The sequence below is a fragment of the Brachyistius frenatus genome, unplaced genomic scaffold (genome assembly GCF_029030835.1).
Source record: "Brachyistius frenatus isolate BFR_SWC_R1_liver_20210118 unplaced genomic scaffold, ASM2903083v1 Contig_84, whole genome shotgun sequence".
Lineage (NCBI taxonomy): Eukaryota > Metazoa > Chordata > Actinopteri > Embiotocidae > Brachyistius > Brachyistius frenatus.
This window is the reverse complement of record NW_027210683.1, coordinates 1,308,977-1,325,633: the sequence shown is the minus strand read 5'-3', so window position 1 is coordinate 1,325,633 and position 16,657 is coordinate 1,308,977.

Genomic DNA, 16,657 nt, shown 5'->3' with positions numbered 1-16,657 from the left:
TTTGCTGCGAGATGAGAACACTGTGAAAGCACCACGGGGCGGAAGTCAATATTTCTGCAAGGGAATGGTTTTGATTCCTCCTTCCAAGCATGTGGAGAGCACTCTGATAGTTCAACTTTTTAACATCAGGACATGGGCGAGATGAAATCCTCTCGCTTCCTCACATTTAATTGATATTGTAAGAAAAAAATGAATCTCAGCAGCCAATAAAATGAGGATTTCATTTGTCTTGGAAAGCAAGCTGCAGATCCAGTTAGCAGATTATACTCCTTTACAAAAAAATAAATAAATACAGATCGTTATCATATTAGTTGGAATGAAAACAAGTCTGTCAAATACCAAGTAAGTCCTCACTTGTGCAACAGCGTGCTCGAACATGCCACGATGCCCCGAGTGTAGAGAATCAGGGTCGACGCGCCGCTTCCTCATTACGAAGCCCACGGAGTCACTTCCAGAGTTAATGTGACAGACTCCATCAAAGAACAGGTAAACAAAGGCACAGCTTGAAAAAAAACAAGAAAACAATCCCATGCTTTCTCCTCCCCGAGGGAAACATGCATGAGGGAGAAATGGAGGGGAAAAGCAATTCGTGCAGAGAGATGGAGGATGTGTTTTGAAAGTGTGAAAGTCAAACTGAACGTTACAGACAATCAGATCTGAGCGTCGGCAATCCGTCTTGCAGATTCAGCCTGCAGACGGGAGGTTGCTGTATATCATCCCGAGTAAAAAGACCTGTCGACTGTTCGTATTTATCACTCGGCCTACTCGTGTTTGTGAGCACACGATATGCATTGTTTTTGTCAATATTTCCTGATCAATGTTAAGATATTCTAATACTTGCAATATAAATATTCTGTCGGTCGAGTTTAATTTGAGATGATCGACAACATATACGAACGGGTGTGCAAGTGTAGGCCGTGGAGTCTGTGCAGGGAGGAGGTTGGGGTGGATGGACGGGTCGACTCAACGCTGGACTTAATGTTTGTTTTTCTGTCTTAAAACCAGAAGTTTCTTTTAAAGTTACAATCCCTACCGTCTCCATTTGGTTCTCTTTTACCGGCACCTATGGTACCGTTGGACTTCACTTTGATAGCGGTGTAAATACCCGCCGAAGTTGTTTTGTTTTGTTTATTTCTGCCTGTAGTTTCTTTGTCTGAAATTAAAGGTTTGATGTTACATGTTTGACTTCAGGAACTTAAAAAGACACATTTATTAGATTATTAACGTTATTAAAATAAAGGTTTTATGTCCGATGTTTAACTTTAGGAACTTCAAAAGACACATTTCAAATAGTCCGTGTTGTGACAATTTTGATTTGTGCAACGCTTATTTCAGTGTCTTCACAAAGACCAGTAAATGTGGTGTAAAAGTAGAAGTTAGGTTTTGGTTTTCACAGATTGATTTGCACACACATCCATGTAATTCACTGCAGATGAGTAAAAGCCACCTTTCATTATCCATTTGTCTTAGATGGCATTGATTTGCCAATTACGAACAAGGCTTTATTAACCAAGTCAATATGTAAAGTAATGGAAACAGACAATAATTTAGAGTCATGTGTCAGTGCTGCAACACCCATCATTACGTTAAGTGTGATGATAATGATTTGACCAATTAGGTTAATGATTAGAAAAGGTGTGTAGTCTTTGCGGTTACACACGAAGCCGCTACGACAAGCAGAGGAACGGAAATCCTTGTTATTGTTCAAGTCGAGGCTTTAATGTTTAATTAATGCCTTTTATGTTCCAGCTCACTTGGTGCCGTTACCACTAAACTGGCAAATGCTAATTCATGAAAAAAAAAAAACCCAGAGGCAAAAAACATGCAGGAAAAGCTGCTGGATTTATTTTTTAATTTTTTAAAGCGAAGAGGGTGTTGGATCCCAGTCGAATTTAATTCCCTTTATTTATTTATTTTACTTTCTCTGACTGTGAAACGATTGTCATTCACTGCAAAAAAAAAAGCTTTTTCATATCCATTTACACAAACCTCTGCTTGATTTATGGCTCTTGGTTTATCTTCTGCCTGCAAATAGCCGAGTGCTCCTGAGGAGCCATCCAACGTGTTGGGACGCTGGAGCCGAGTCAGTCAACGGCAAAGGAAATAAAGAGTCCTATAGAATTAGGTTTTATATTCCACCTCAGGTGATTATTAACATAATAACTTCTAGTATTTCTGTTCAGCCTTTTTCTTCCTAATGTTTGACCAGACTTAAAAAAAATAATGCCAGCTACATCTGAGAATAAAATGATGCTCCAAATCTTATTTTACTTTTAAGTAAAAGCGATGAAAAGATTTTTTTATTTAATAGGTTTTTTGCCATCTAATCACTCTTTATAATCTACACTTTAAAGCGGTTGATATCCGTTTGCCAAACTAAAACAGTTTAGGAGAACAGGATTTAATTTGTGGGATTTCATTTGTGTTTGAAGAGACAATATTTGCGTGTCAGTTTGTCTGATAGCTCAGAATAATCCTCACTGTTCTACTGAAATAGAGTCCAAATTAAAAAAAAACATTTAATGTGAGATGAAAGCTTTTTATTGGATTTCCTGGTCCAGTTTACATAAATTGATATCGTCACAAAATACAAGTATGATAATGTAAGAGTTCAAATAAAGGTCATCAGGTCAGCTCTGTCTGTATGAAACAATCCACTTTAGCTCCTCCCTCTTTTTAAAGCCTGACCTATATATTGGCCGATAACGAACTATCACAGATATATTGGTACGTAAGAAAAACTTTGTTTTACAGAGTTTAATGCAGAAATTATTTGTGTTTTTTAAATATAGTTTTTATATAGTTATAGTGAGCTTTTTATAGTTCAGTTTACTGATGTCAGAGTGGACATTAAACTGACATTATTGCAAAAACAGTATGTACATATGTACTTCATTTACAGTATACATATAAAGAATATCAATATCATAATTTTTTTTCTCAATAACATCAGTCCTGGTATTGGCTTAAAATTTTTTATATCGGTCGGGCTCTCGTCTCTTTTAAGCCCCTCCCTAAAAGCCCTACTTTCCTCTGATTGGCCAACTTCCAGGAAGCATGCCGAGGGGCAGCATCCTCATCCTCTTGCCAGCGTAGAGGCAGTGAAAGGAAACTGTGAACCTCCTGACCTTCTCAAATCCATCCGGACATATTTGTAGTACAGGTACTTAATATTAGTTAATCATTAACAGCTACAATAATCAAAGTGAGGACAGTTGAAAGTTCTGTAACCAAGTAAGTGGACCTTTGTAAAACATATTAAAGATTGTTTAGCTATTATCCAACTTTTTATTATTCATCAGTTTATTTCACTCTCAACTTCAAATTGCTAAATCCTGATCACGTGATCTGTATTTTAACCTGGAAACTCGGCAGAGACTCTGTGGGTGATGAGCACCATAAATACACTGAGGTCGCACTTACTCTAGTGTGTGTGTGTGTGTGTGTGTGTGTGTGTGTGTGTGTGTGTGTGTGTGTGTGTGTGTGTGTGTGTGTGTGTCAGTAGTGAAGAAAAAGATTGTGTTCTGTAAGCTGTTTGTGCCCTGAGGATAAAATGAATACCTCTAATATCACCTTCTGCATCTTTACTGAACTACCAGCATCCACACGGTTTTAGTTTGATAACGTTCGGAGCTGCAGCGCTCAAATGACAGTTTGTAAACTTGTAGAACTGAGTGAACACTGTCGAGTTCAACTTTCAGTTCAACAGGAGCACGACTGAAGACCAGATAGAGACTTAGGAAAATCAATTGCACTGGTAGAAAAAGAAAGCAATCTGTCAGACCACATAACAACGGCGGCGCAGTGATTTTAACACATCCAGTCAGGCAGCGCATGTCTGAAGAGTGGCTTCGCTCGATCTGCTATTGAACTGCAGCGGCCTATCAGGGAATCCCTCCATCATCCAGCTTCTACAAACAACAGTGTCTGACTGACCTCGTTGCTCAAACACAGATCTGCAGCATTTCATTTCAGATCCAAACGATTTGGAATCGATGCAACAAACAAGACGTGAGGGATCGAATCTGGCAATTAAAGTCACTGCGAATCAAATGAAATGTGATTTATGGATGCAACAATAACTGCATTTGTTTTTTTTACTCTTATAATGAAAAAGTGCAAGGAAGTAAAAAAAGGGCTTTTTTTTTTTTTTTTTTTTTTTTTTTTAAATGACTACTCGATGTAAACATTGGATCCCTTTGGAAACAATCATTTTGCGACCACATGTCATGCAAATTCAACCAATCTTTCCGGAAGCTTAAACAACATGAGGAAACAGGAAATCGTGCAGAGGTTGAGACTTAGGGACGATATTATAACTTTGTCTGTGAGGCATGATAGATGTGAGCAAATTTGACTTCTTTGACTCCCCCAAATTCATTGATTTTGTGACGTTAGTGATGCACAAAAGAAAAAAATTCTGATTGAAAAATGTGTCGTTTATCATTTTAGTTTCTGTGTTTAATGATTTACGGTTACCTTGAACAAATGTTCTGGGTAAAAAAATAAGTTGTTTGTTCATAATGTGAAGGGCTGACAGTTGTACTTAGACACGTTAGTTTCATTCAGCTCTGTGCGGTGAGTCTTTGAACGCATCACTGCTCATGAGGAGCTTCATAATACACGGAGGTTGGAAGTTTCCAGAAATCCTATTTTTATCTGCATGTTGTATCAGGCTTCTATCAATGAAACTAAATTTGAGCTTAAGTTAGTGTATTAATAATGCAGCATTTTAAATAGCTTTCATGTTAAAATACCATTTTTACGAACATCCAAACCGAAGATACGTCTTTTACTACAAATTCAATTTGTCCTCCTTTTCATCATCTCTGTTAAGTCAAGTTTTCAGCAGCATCTTTACATCTTTAGTCCCAAAATATAAAACAACCCTCTGGCTTCTCTATTTATTTCTCCACGTATAATTACTTATGTGTAAATATCCCTTTATTTGAGAATCCTCCTGACGTGTGATGACACAGAAAATAATTCAGGACATAAACCACCTGTCTTTCATAAGGTCGAAACCTATGATAGTAAAACAATTCCAGTATTAATTAATATATTGACCAACGTTCTTCTGCTGTATATGGAATATATATAAACAAAATGTTTTGCACTAAAACTGAGTTTTTTCCCTCCTAACTTGCTGTTGAATTGTTGGGTTCCTCTCTATAATTATATATAACTTTACTTTGTTAAGTGCAAACGTGAAACAACCTGTGTTGTGATTTGGCACTACAGTATATAAATCAAATTAAACTGAGTTGAATTGAATATAGTCTGATACCAATATATCTGTGATGAGCCAATACGTCGGTCCAGCTCTACAAAAGATATTCAGTTTCTTATCATGGTGGTCAATTAGATTGATCGCAACTCAAACAAATAAAAGTGTTAACTGGCATGCTGGAGGTCGTCCAGGTAATCCTGTCATGTGTAGAGGGTAAAAAAACAAGAAGCTTCATTTGCTCTTAAGTAATGACTGGGTTTTAAAAGCGGCTCTGCGGCTCACTTATGTGTATTTATGGGGGAAAAAACAAAACACCTCATGTCCCCTACTTGTGTTTATCTTTTGATATCAGGCAGAAAACCCAGTAAAAAATAAAATAAAATAATCCGTCCAAATAACGGCACTTCAGCAGCCATATGGAATAAATGTAAATACGCTGATGTCACTTACTGTACTCGCTGTGAACATTTAATGCACAGATGGCACCAGGCTCACTCCTTAAACTGTAAATTGCTTGTGAGATTGCTGTGACATTACTGCCACCGTTTGGACGCCGCGTAAAATGTTCGGTCAATGTTTCAAAATCCAGCTCAGTGTCTTAAACCGCCTGATAAAAGTCAAACCAAACAGACGGGTTTATCTACACGCCCTATGCCTCCGCTGAATCAATTGTCTGTTATGAAAAAGGAAAAAGCTCAGAGCCTCCATATCTCTGCTCGGACACTCCTTTTTGAACCTAAACACAACCACAATTTCCTACCTTCATATCACGGAAAATTAAAAAGCCAAAGTGATACAAGGCTCGGTATTAAAACCGTCTCGTGGGTCTACCTTTATCCACTTCCCTGATCTTTGTGTCTCCTTTTATTCCATATCCAGTATGAACAGCCTTTGCATGACTAACTCCCCTAATTACTGCCGCTGTTATTTTCCCAGGTTCCCCAGTTCTCGGCTGAATAAAATAAAAAAAATAAAAAAATAATACATCCAGCCTACTATTATCATTTTTCTCTCCCTCGCCTGCAGGCGTCTTCAATACGACTGCAGCATTTATATGCAAACAAAAATAACATGTCACACGTGGAAAGTTTCCTTTAAATTAAAAAGATAGGTTTGTTTCCTTTTTCTCTAAAATGTGCGGCGGACTCCAGACGAGAAATCTCTGGGATCTTGAGTGGCACGTCGGTATTTGACTCTGCCCTGTTTTCTGCACTTGGCTTCTGCCGCCTTATTCCCGATCAAACCCTGATATCGCAGACAGATTGGAAAAGAAGGCAGTCTTTACCTTTGCTATCTGTCAGCTTAATCCCCAAGGAACATAACTTCATTTTCTCTCAACACTGTTTTGTTAGCCACCCTTGACTCCCCCCCCCACCCCTCTCCGAACGCTCTCGCTGTTTCATCTCTCCTAATCATTAAAAAGTTTCCTGAAATCCCTTCCCCTCTTTCAAATCCTTTACCCTCGTAGAACCCCCACCCCCCCACACACACCTTTCTCATCCCACAACAAGATTATTGCCATATTCTTTGTTTTCAAGTAAAGAAGCACCTCGATCCCAGTAAACTGCCGCTGCTAGCTTCAGAGCTTGACGGGGATCATGCGAACGGTGGAGTTTCCACATCTTCCTATTTATTCTGCGAGCGAAAGGCTAAAATGTCTTTGGGAGCAAACTAATCTTCACAGAGCTCCGAAGAGGAGAGAAAAATATTCACGAAAAGTGACTAAAACAAGAATAAAACTCCAAAGAACCCAATGAAGGGTCAAAGTTCAGGTCAACGAACTCAAATCCATCTTTCCAGATTTTTTAAGCTTTCTGACAACACATGCTCATGTAGATGAGTTCAAATCAACAAGTCCTTCAAATTAAACAACCAAGTATGCACTTTTTAGCTGCTTTGCTGAATTACACCGAAGTTTCTGGCCTCACATACACATCAGAAAGACATCATTGGTTCATGTTTTTCAAAACCTGTTACAAATCACCTGCAATAATACAAAACTCCAGGATCTGACATCAACCTCATCAATCCCCTGAAGAAAAGCTTCTGTCCAGCAGTAGAATTTGAACTACTATTTGCATCATGTTTGGCTATTCTGGCTTTCTAAAATCTTTTGTATTACCTCGGCCAATGAGGTCATGTTTTTGGTTTGTTTGTTTGTTTGTTTGTTTGTTTGTCAGCAGGATAACCGAAAAACGACTGTCCCGATTGCCATTAAACTTGGTGGGCCAAAGAAGAACATATTCATCTGAATCACGGGAGCCAATCCACAAATTATTTGCCACTTTCATGGATGGATGGAGCGTTCAGCTTACTAAATGCAATACATGGTAAAGTCCAGTAGATGGCAGTGAAGGTCAATGGAGACCAAACATGGGCACTTCTGGAACTACACATCCAGCAATCCTTCAGGATACACAAGGACTTACTGACACTTAATACAGCGAGAAGTCATTATGGCGCCCTCGGGGACAGCGGTTCAATACGGAAGAACTGAAAGCGGTATAACCGTAACCATGGCAACGATTTTTTTAAATACATCCAGACATGTATTGTGGTTGCAGATTTGCAAATCATAGAAGAGTGGCCTCTTTTCATAATGCATTATATGTTGGCATCATGCTGCCACCCCCTAAATTGTTAGCCTCTGTGGCTTCTAGACGCCGTCCATGTTGCCGTTGCCTAGCAACATTTTTTTTTTTTTTTTTACAATTTAACCACTTGAACGGCAAGCAGCGCACACGACTTCCTAAAGCTTCATCGGAAAAACATCTTAGCGTCATCATGAGGATCTGATGTTTCAGGCATTTTGTATGCGGGCAGTTCTTCAATGCTTCTTTTGTTCAAAGTGGAAATGTTAATAAAAAATAAATAAATAAATAAATAAAAAAATGTTTTGCCTTTCATGCAAACTTTGTTCAGTTTTTTTCAATCTGGAATAAATTAGGCGTAACACAAATGTTTCCACAAGCTGAGTGAGTACACGAATCTTTAAATGTGCGCGCACACACACACACACACACACACACACACACACACACACACACACACACACACACACACACACACACACATGGACACACACACACACACACACACACACACACACACACACACACACACACACACACACACACACACACACACACACACACACACACACACACACACACACACACACACACACACACACACACACACACACACACACACACACACACACACACACACACACACACACACACACACACACACACACACACACACACACACACACACACACACAGTCACCCAGTAAAATCGGGATAGTGACACGTGTTCGCACCATTGTTGGCGAGATATTTCATCATAATGAGTCATGGAGAAGTCCATTTCAAGTGCCAATCAAATTACATCACGTGTACCTTTGTGAGACTGCGAGAGATGATGCAAACAGACCGAGACCACGTTCTACTTCTGTCACTCATCCGTCTGTCTTTACTTCTCACCGATCACAAGGTTTCCAGATAAAGCGTTTGATTTTTATTTATTTTTTCTTTGTCAGACAGGCAGCAGCTGTTGACTCTCTGAGCATCCTCCTCCTCCGCAAATTTCTCACTCGATTGTGGGCGATATGATAAAGAAGAAGAAGAAGCAGCAGCAGCAGCGTACGGGGGCTTCGGGCCGGCGTCCAGCCTGATCTGGGACACAGTTCGTAAGTCGCTGGAACGTCTCTGCCCCTTGAAGCCAGTTTCTTCTTTGAAGAAAGAATGAAGCGGGCCTCGCTTAAGACTTCAAACCCTCTCGGGGATCTTCCACCATTCGCTCTCAGTGCAGGGAATGAAACCTAAATGCTGTCATTTGCATATATTTCTGGTTGAGAGCGGAGAGAGAGAGAGAGAGAGAGAAAAAGAAGTGAGAAACACTTCGGGGAGTATTTTAAATTAGGAATGTGTTTATTTCCTGGACCGGCCTGTTTAGCATTAAACGAAATCCAATCTCTGTTTAGACAGCAGCAAATTAGGCACAATTAATTATTTTTTGTTGTCCTGGGTATTGGGATTAGTCCAAGCTGTTTATATCCATCCCTCTTCACTGATGCTTTAAAGTAGTACCCCCCTGCCCCCCCCCCAAAAAAAAAAAAAAAAAAAAAACAACAACAACAAACAAGAAGGATGAAATGTTCATGTGCATGCTAACAGATTTACTGTACGGTGTGTGTGTGTGTGTGTGTGTGTGTGTGTGTGTGTGTGTGTGTGTGTGTGTGTGTGTGTGTGTGTGTGTGTGTGTGTGTGTGTGTGTGTGTGTGTGTAGAGGTGTGTGTGTGTGGGAGGGGGTTGATTAAAGATGTTCAGCATGGCCATGCTCAAGAAACGATGAGTAGTCCCGAGTCCAAAATGTCTCTCGCCCACATCCAGAGTTCATTATTTCTCAGGAAGTGTTTTCAACCCAGTTTCCTTCATCATCCGCCTGCGACCTGCAGGAGAGCAGCTGCAGCTCCTCTCAGGCGCTTCTTAACTTTCACTCTCTCACGTACACAGAATCACCATCAATTATTTAAAGTGCGGCAGAGAGGTGGTGTTACACAGTGTGGATGCGTGCTTCCTGTAACACGCTACCTGGTGTGAGGGGAAGTCTGAAACACAAAATCGACATGAGGACGGTTCAGATTTCTTTATTTGGAGATCAAGAAAATTCTGAAACTGCTCACCTTTTTTTTTTTTCTTTCTTTTTTTAGGGGAAACGATGCACTAACTTCTGCCACGCTTGGAGCGCCCCCTGGAGGTCAGGCACCACCGGAGAGTCACGCAGGATCTCCTTCATTCTGCTGACATAAATTCAACTTCCCTTTCTGGGAAGAACACGTTTTTTATTTTTTATTTTTATTTTTTTATATTTACACAAACTCAATCCACAGCAGCGGGATCTCACACACACACACACACACACACACACACACACACACACACACACACACACACACACACACACACACACACACACACACACACTACACACACACTACACATGTTCCATGTGCACACGGCTAAAGAGCTCTGCTCTCACACACATTACCGGAGGCCGACTAAAAGGCTTGGTGTGCCTCCTCCTCCTCCTCCTCCTCCTTTCTTCCTCCCCTTCCTCCTCCTCCTCCTCCTCCTCTTCCTCCTCCTCCTCCTCCTCCTCCTCTTCTTCCCCTTCCTCCTCTCCTCCTCCTCCCCTTCCTCCTCTCCTCCTCCTCCTCCTCCTCCTCCTCCTCTTCCTCCTCCTCCTCCTCCTCAGCCGCCCCCCACTCAGCTGTTCCCGCCACAGGACGCGTCCTGTTGGGCTTTCACGCCGGCTAATGAGTGGATGTTGAAGTTAAAGCTTGGCGGAGGCTGTTAGCGAGCCGTGTTTCCTAAATGGACGGTCCCACCTTGCTCTCCATTAATACCCTCCACCCCCGATCGAGACGAGGGGTTCGTAATCGTTGCTCCCACTTCAACGTCCTTTTTTTTTTTTTTATACCCGCTCATGAAAAATCGGCTCCCATCATTTCCTCTTTGACCTCTTTGACATTTTCAAACTTTTTTATTTTTTGGGGGGACGGATTGTTTTCGACAAAAGAAAATGTATTCCTGCAGATTATTTAAAAGGGTGGAGGATCCTCCCCTGATGCGGAGGCCCGGGGGTGGAGGTGGGTGGGGGGTCTGCACGTACAATCAACCTGCTCCATGATGTGCTGTACAAGAAGCTATGCAAACATATTTAACTGTCAGTCCCCTGCTAGACATCCTAATATCCTATTTTTAGTTTAATTACTTTGCATGTCAAGTTGTCAGCGACCGAGTCTCTGATGTATGAATAATGCAGCGGTAATTTGCATTCTGTACATACCGCATGTCCTCGTGTTCGCGTCCCTGACTCCCACCGTGTCGGTTGCCGGAGGAGCTCCCGCCACGCCGCTTACAGTAAAGACGGGGCAACGCAAATCTGTGCAGGTTTTATTTTTTTATTTATTTTATTTTTTTTACCGGATTTTTGTGAAAAACATTGTCTGGGATTTCATGTCTTAACCGCCTGGCAGGCTCCCATCACGAATCCCTCCTCTCTCACGGCTCATACCCTCTCCTCTCTCATCCCTGGAAAGGCTCCTCCGCCGATAGAAAACTATTCTATATTTGATACGCACAAAAGGTTTCCAAAATTACTTCATAAGAAGCTATTTTTCACTTCTTCATGAATACGATTTAGCAGCTTCTTTTTTGTTGTTGTTGTTCTCGGGACGCGAAATCCAAACTAAAGAGCGAGATTTGAGGGTGTGTGTTTCCGTACGCGTGTGTGATGATCAAGACTTACAACAGCTGACAAGATTATGGATCCAATAGAACAGAAACAGACTTCCTGAAAAGGGCAACTGTGACGAGTCGTGGCGCCTTAAATCATATTTCACCTGTCTACATCTTCCTGAAGTTATTTGTGTAGATTCGAAGAGATGAGACGAAGCATGCGATGTTCAAGCGGCACTTCATCTCCGCCTTCGTGGTTTACAGACGAGAACGACGCTTTCACTTTGTTATGACCTTCCACAATATACTGTAATACATCTTAATAAAGGAAATAAAGACGCTCTAAAAGCAGCTTCTGCTCTGCAGGTCGTTTTCACATTCTGTCGTTTCCCGACGGCCCCGTTGACGTGTTCGTCGTCACACGGCTGTCCGTGAATATCCGGGCTGGCGCCGCCTATTAAAAAAACGTGCTCGGCGATTTCAGGAAGGATATGACGAGGCTGATTGGGCTTTCGTTGTCATGGTAACGACAATAAACACGTGGGTGACACCGTTTTGGTTTGAAAATCTACGTTTTCGGTACGTCACTGAAGCAGTGGTGGAAAGGAACTGAGTGCATTTACCCAAGTACTGCACTTAGGTACAGTTTTAAGGTACTTGTACTTTACGTGAGTATTACCATTTGATGATACGTTATACTTCAAGTCTACTTCATTTCAGGGAGAAATATTGTACTTTCTACTCCCCTATTTATTGTATTTCACAACTTTAGTTTGAAGATAAAGAGATTTTTACTTTGAGACTATGTAAGTGAAAGACCCACAAATATAATCATGTACAAACTCAGAAGAGAAACTCAGTCAGTGAACCTCAAAAGGGGCAAAAAAAACCCCAACAAAGTGGAAACATGTCAACGATACGACGGTTATAGAGAAATGGGATTCAATGTGCAAACATGCAGATATCCTTGTCAAAAAAAGCATCTGTAACATCAAGGCTGTCACAACATTTCAGTTGTAATTGCGATTTCATTTCTCTGTTCGTTTTATGCCGATGCTGACGTTTAATCCTGATCATAGTTTAATAAAAGGCTCAATGAAAAAGAGGAGATGTTTACAGCCTTTGCAACTAAATCGATGCTGTTAATGTCAACAGATGCTCATGGAGACGCTGTCAGTCGAACATTCGTTGTGTGTTCCAGCTACTATAATATTTAGCATGCAAAAAAAAGATGTTGTGTGTCCCAGTGAATAGTGTGTTACATGTAGTACGCCAAAAGAACCAGGATGTTCTACTACATCTGGTTTTATTCTGCAGTCTGCAGGTCAGCGTGCTACTCTGGATGTTTCTGACCCACAATCCTCTGCAGCGGGAGATACGTCGCATCGACTGAGCCGCAGAGAGAGTCGGTGGTGCTGAAGCTCCGCCCACAACAGGAAGAAGAAGAAGAAGAAGAAGAAGAAGAAGAAGAAGAAGAAGAAGAAGAAGAAGAAGAAGAAGACGAAGGAAGTGTACTCGTTCCAATCAGCTTTCCCTTTTTTCTTTTTACTTCAAATGTCGTCGCTTCAGATCGAGACAGATTTGACCAAGAGGGTCAAAGTTCAAGATGCATTTTTTCTGATGTAGCATGTCCCAGTTGTACACATGCTACATGCTGCAGTACGTACTTTGTGAGGGAATCTGCAGTACGTACTGAAAGTAAAAAAGAAGAAGTACGTGATTTGAAACAAAGCTATGTTTTTACATTGACAGGCCTACTCTAATAATAATTCATCGTTGCAATATGTCAGAACAAATCCAAAGAGTATGACAGCACCATCATATATTTATAAAGCCCTCTTCTAAACAAACAAAAGTACAAGTGAGCTTCTTCATATTCTCTGGACCTGCTCCGCCTGTGTCTGCGCTCGGTTTTCAAAATATTTCGATTAGCATGACAGTCGGTCGTGAATAAATCCGGAGGACCAAATATACAGACGCGCAAATCGGGGTAATAAGGTGCACCTGGTGAGAGAGGCGGCAGGGAGCCATGATGAATGGAGGAGCCGCAGGTGTGAAGGGTTTACACGCCGCATACAACGTGCAGCGAGTTTCCGCCACAACACGACACTTAAAACAGACAATGGTCGCGATAAAAAAAAATCATTGATTTGAATGTGGCGCTGATCGATGCTACTGTTTCACAATGAAACGCTCAGCGGAGATGAAGGAGCCTCTCAAAGCGTGAAACGAGCTGACAACAATAGTAGATGGTGTGTGTGTGTGTGTGTGTGTGTGTGTGTGTGTGTGTGTGTGTGTGTGTGTGTGTGTGTGTGTGTGTGTGTGTGTGTGTGTGTGTGTGTGTGTGTGTGTGTTGGCTGCAGACACAGCCGAGGAAACAAAGAGGGATGGAAACAAACAAAAAAAGCCAGGATTCAAATACCGGCAGCAACTTCAGTACAACTCTCACATTTGGAGTTAATTTGTTAAGTTTGAAAGGTTGGAAACGAGCCAGCGGTTTAACTAAACCACAATAAAACAGTTTATTTGGAGGTAAAACCAGAATCTGAACTGACGATCTGTCTTTTAGGAAGCGGTGGGCAGGAATTTAGTGGCATCTAGTGGTCAGGTTGCAGATTGCAGTCGACTAAACACTTCAAATGGCGCACTACTCTGAGTGCATCGGTGCGTTCACACTGTGGAGTACAGAAACGAGCAGGATGATGCACTCAAACAGGTTAAAAAAAATAATAATAAAAAGTGTGAAACGCTGGAGCTTTTCCACCCTGAACGGTCACCATCTTGCCTACGTAGAGGAAGGGGGCGGGACCAAAGAATTTTCAAAATAAGTGCGGCTGAAGAAGCTGCAGCTGTTCCTAAACAACAAACAAAAGTGTTTTGTTTTTTGTTTTTTTCACCGTGTTTTTATTGAGTGTGTTAAACAAAAACACGTTGATTTCTGGTTTGGTTTGACCCTTCTGGGCTCCTGTAGAAACGTGCTGCTGCAACGTGGCCTCTGTTCGATTTGTGGAAACAAAGATGTCATCCTAAAGTAAAAAAAAAACATGAGGATCGTTACGACCAATATGTTCCCCGTCTACTAGTAGATCCTCTTAAATCCTCCGCCACTGACCTTCAGGGATTTGCAGTGTTTCTAATAATCACTGGATTTATTTATGGAGGCAAACAACATCTATGCACAGTTATTTTTATGCCGGCTGTCCTGACCTCTGGTGGGAACCCAAATACCACACCGACGGCCACGAGGCGAGACGAGACGGCAGAAATAATCCTTGAATTAAATGGATTTATTTGTTTTTTTCGGGCGCTGCAGAGTCCCAAGAAATCACTGCATCACAGAGCTCCCAGCAAACCGATTTATAACGATACAAATATATTTATTATCTCACTTCATCTGGGCAGAATGGGTAATTAATAAACCAGACAAAAACAAAAACAAAACACAAATGATTTACTATTTTCCTTCGCTTACACCTGAATATTTCGTGTGGAGGAACATTTTATGGATTCTCCTCGGGATCGTCCGACGCCCTCACGTCCACATTCACATCAGCTTCACTCCCAAAAAGTCGAATCAGCCTCGAGACAAACATCGAAATATAACCAGTTACACAACTACAAACAGGCAGATAGATTAAATATAATGTGATATATATAAATATATATATATAAATATATATATATATAATTTGGAACATTTTGAACAGCTAGTTAAAGGGGCGTGTTTGAATCCAGATCTCGCTGCTAATAATCCAGGCATGCCTGCACCTCTGCTCACCTCCAGACCTGCACTTGACGTCGCCTCCGCTCGCTTCATCAGACTCCAAAAACAACACACACACCAGGTTAAGAAGAGATTTCTTGGACGCAAGGAAGGAGAATTCATCGATACTCGTTGAGAGGTCAGTCGGGTCGGTTGGATGAAGTCCAGCGCGGAGGAAGCGAACGGCAGCTCGTAGGAAATGTAAGAATCGGTCTTATTGAAAGGAGACGGTCGCTGGGATGTGTTCAGGGTCCGGAGGGGAAAACAGATCTGCAGGCGGAAAGCTGGAGTGACGCTGATTTTAAAAACAGCATCAGCAAGAGAGAAAGATTTTAAAAGTACTTCTGAGAGCATTTAAGAGTCGTGACTAGAAAAGGCCTCGAGTCTGAAAACCATCTCCTGCAAACTCCTGCGGTGAGTTTAGGATTTTCAGAGCAGCCGGTGACGCGCCGACCGGCCGCCCACTTATCGGATGTTTTCAGAAAAAAAAAGGCAACTGCTCGTACAAAGCCTGTCGGAGGTAGTTCCTGCTCGAGCACAACGCACTTAGCAAAGCAGATAAGACCTCCGTGTTTCAGACCGGCTCCCCGTGCAACGCTTAACAAGTCAAAAAGATTTATTAGTGAGTGGGCTCCGGGGAAAGCTGTTATTGGATGCAGGGGAATAGCACAAAAAAACAGGAATAGACACAGGCCCGGTAATTTATAGTCCCGCCAGAGTTAGTCTTCACGGCTGAAGACATAAAGTTATATTATGATCTGACAATCACGGGCATCATGGGCATCATTTAGAATTACCCGCTCCAGACCATATATCTCCTCCAACAAGGGGGTTTGGACAGGTTTAACACCCCCCGTGTCCTCGCCGGTTCTCGTCTTTCAGGCGATGGATTCGGGCCCGTTTAAAAAAAAAATGATCCCGGAGGAGTCGGCTGTCACTACTGTGGATGTTCTTCTGCTTTACGTGGTCAAATAAAACAACCAAAAAACATTTCTTTTCTTCTTTTCTTCTTTTTTTTTTCTTTTTTATGTGTGGATATTTTCTTCTTTCTGTGTACTTATCTTTCTTAAAGTCTCATCTTATCTCATCAGTTCACTTATTCAGAGGAAATCTGAGCATCTACGAAGCCGGTTTCCAAGATGGACAGCTCAGAAACTCACAATCTTATCTGCTACAAATCGTTCACATCATTATTATTTGTGAAGCTTTTACCGTCTTTCAATAAGATTCGAACTGATAACGCTGGTAAAAAAAATAATAGATATATATATTTGAAAGTGAAAATCTGCTGATGCATTCAGTGACGATGAGTCAGCGTTAAACAGTTGTTCATTTATTTGCTTGTGACTGCATCTAATCATTTTCAGAAATCACCCAATGACCACAGGATGGGTTGTCATGGTGATGAGCATCATG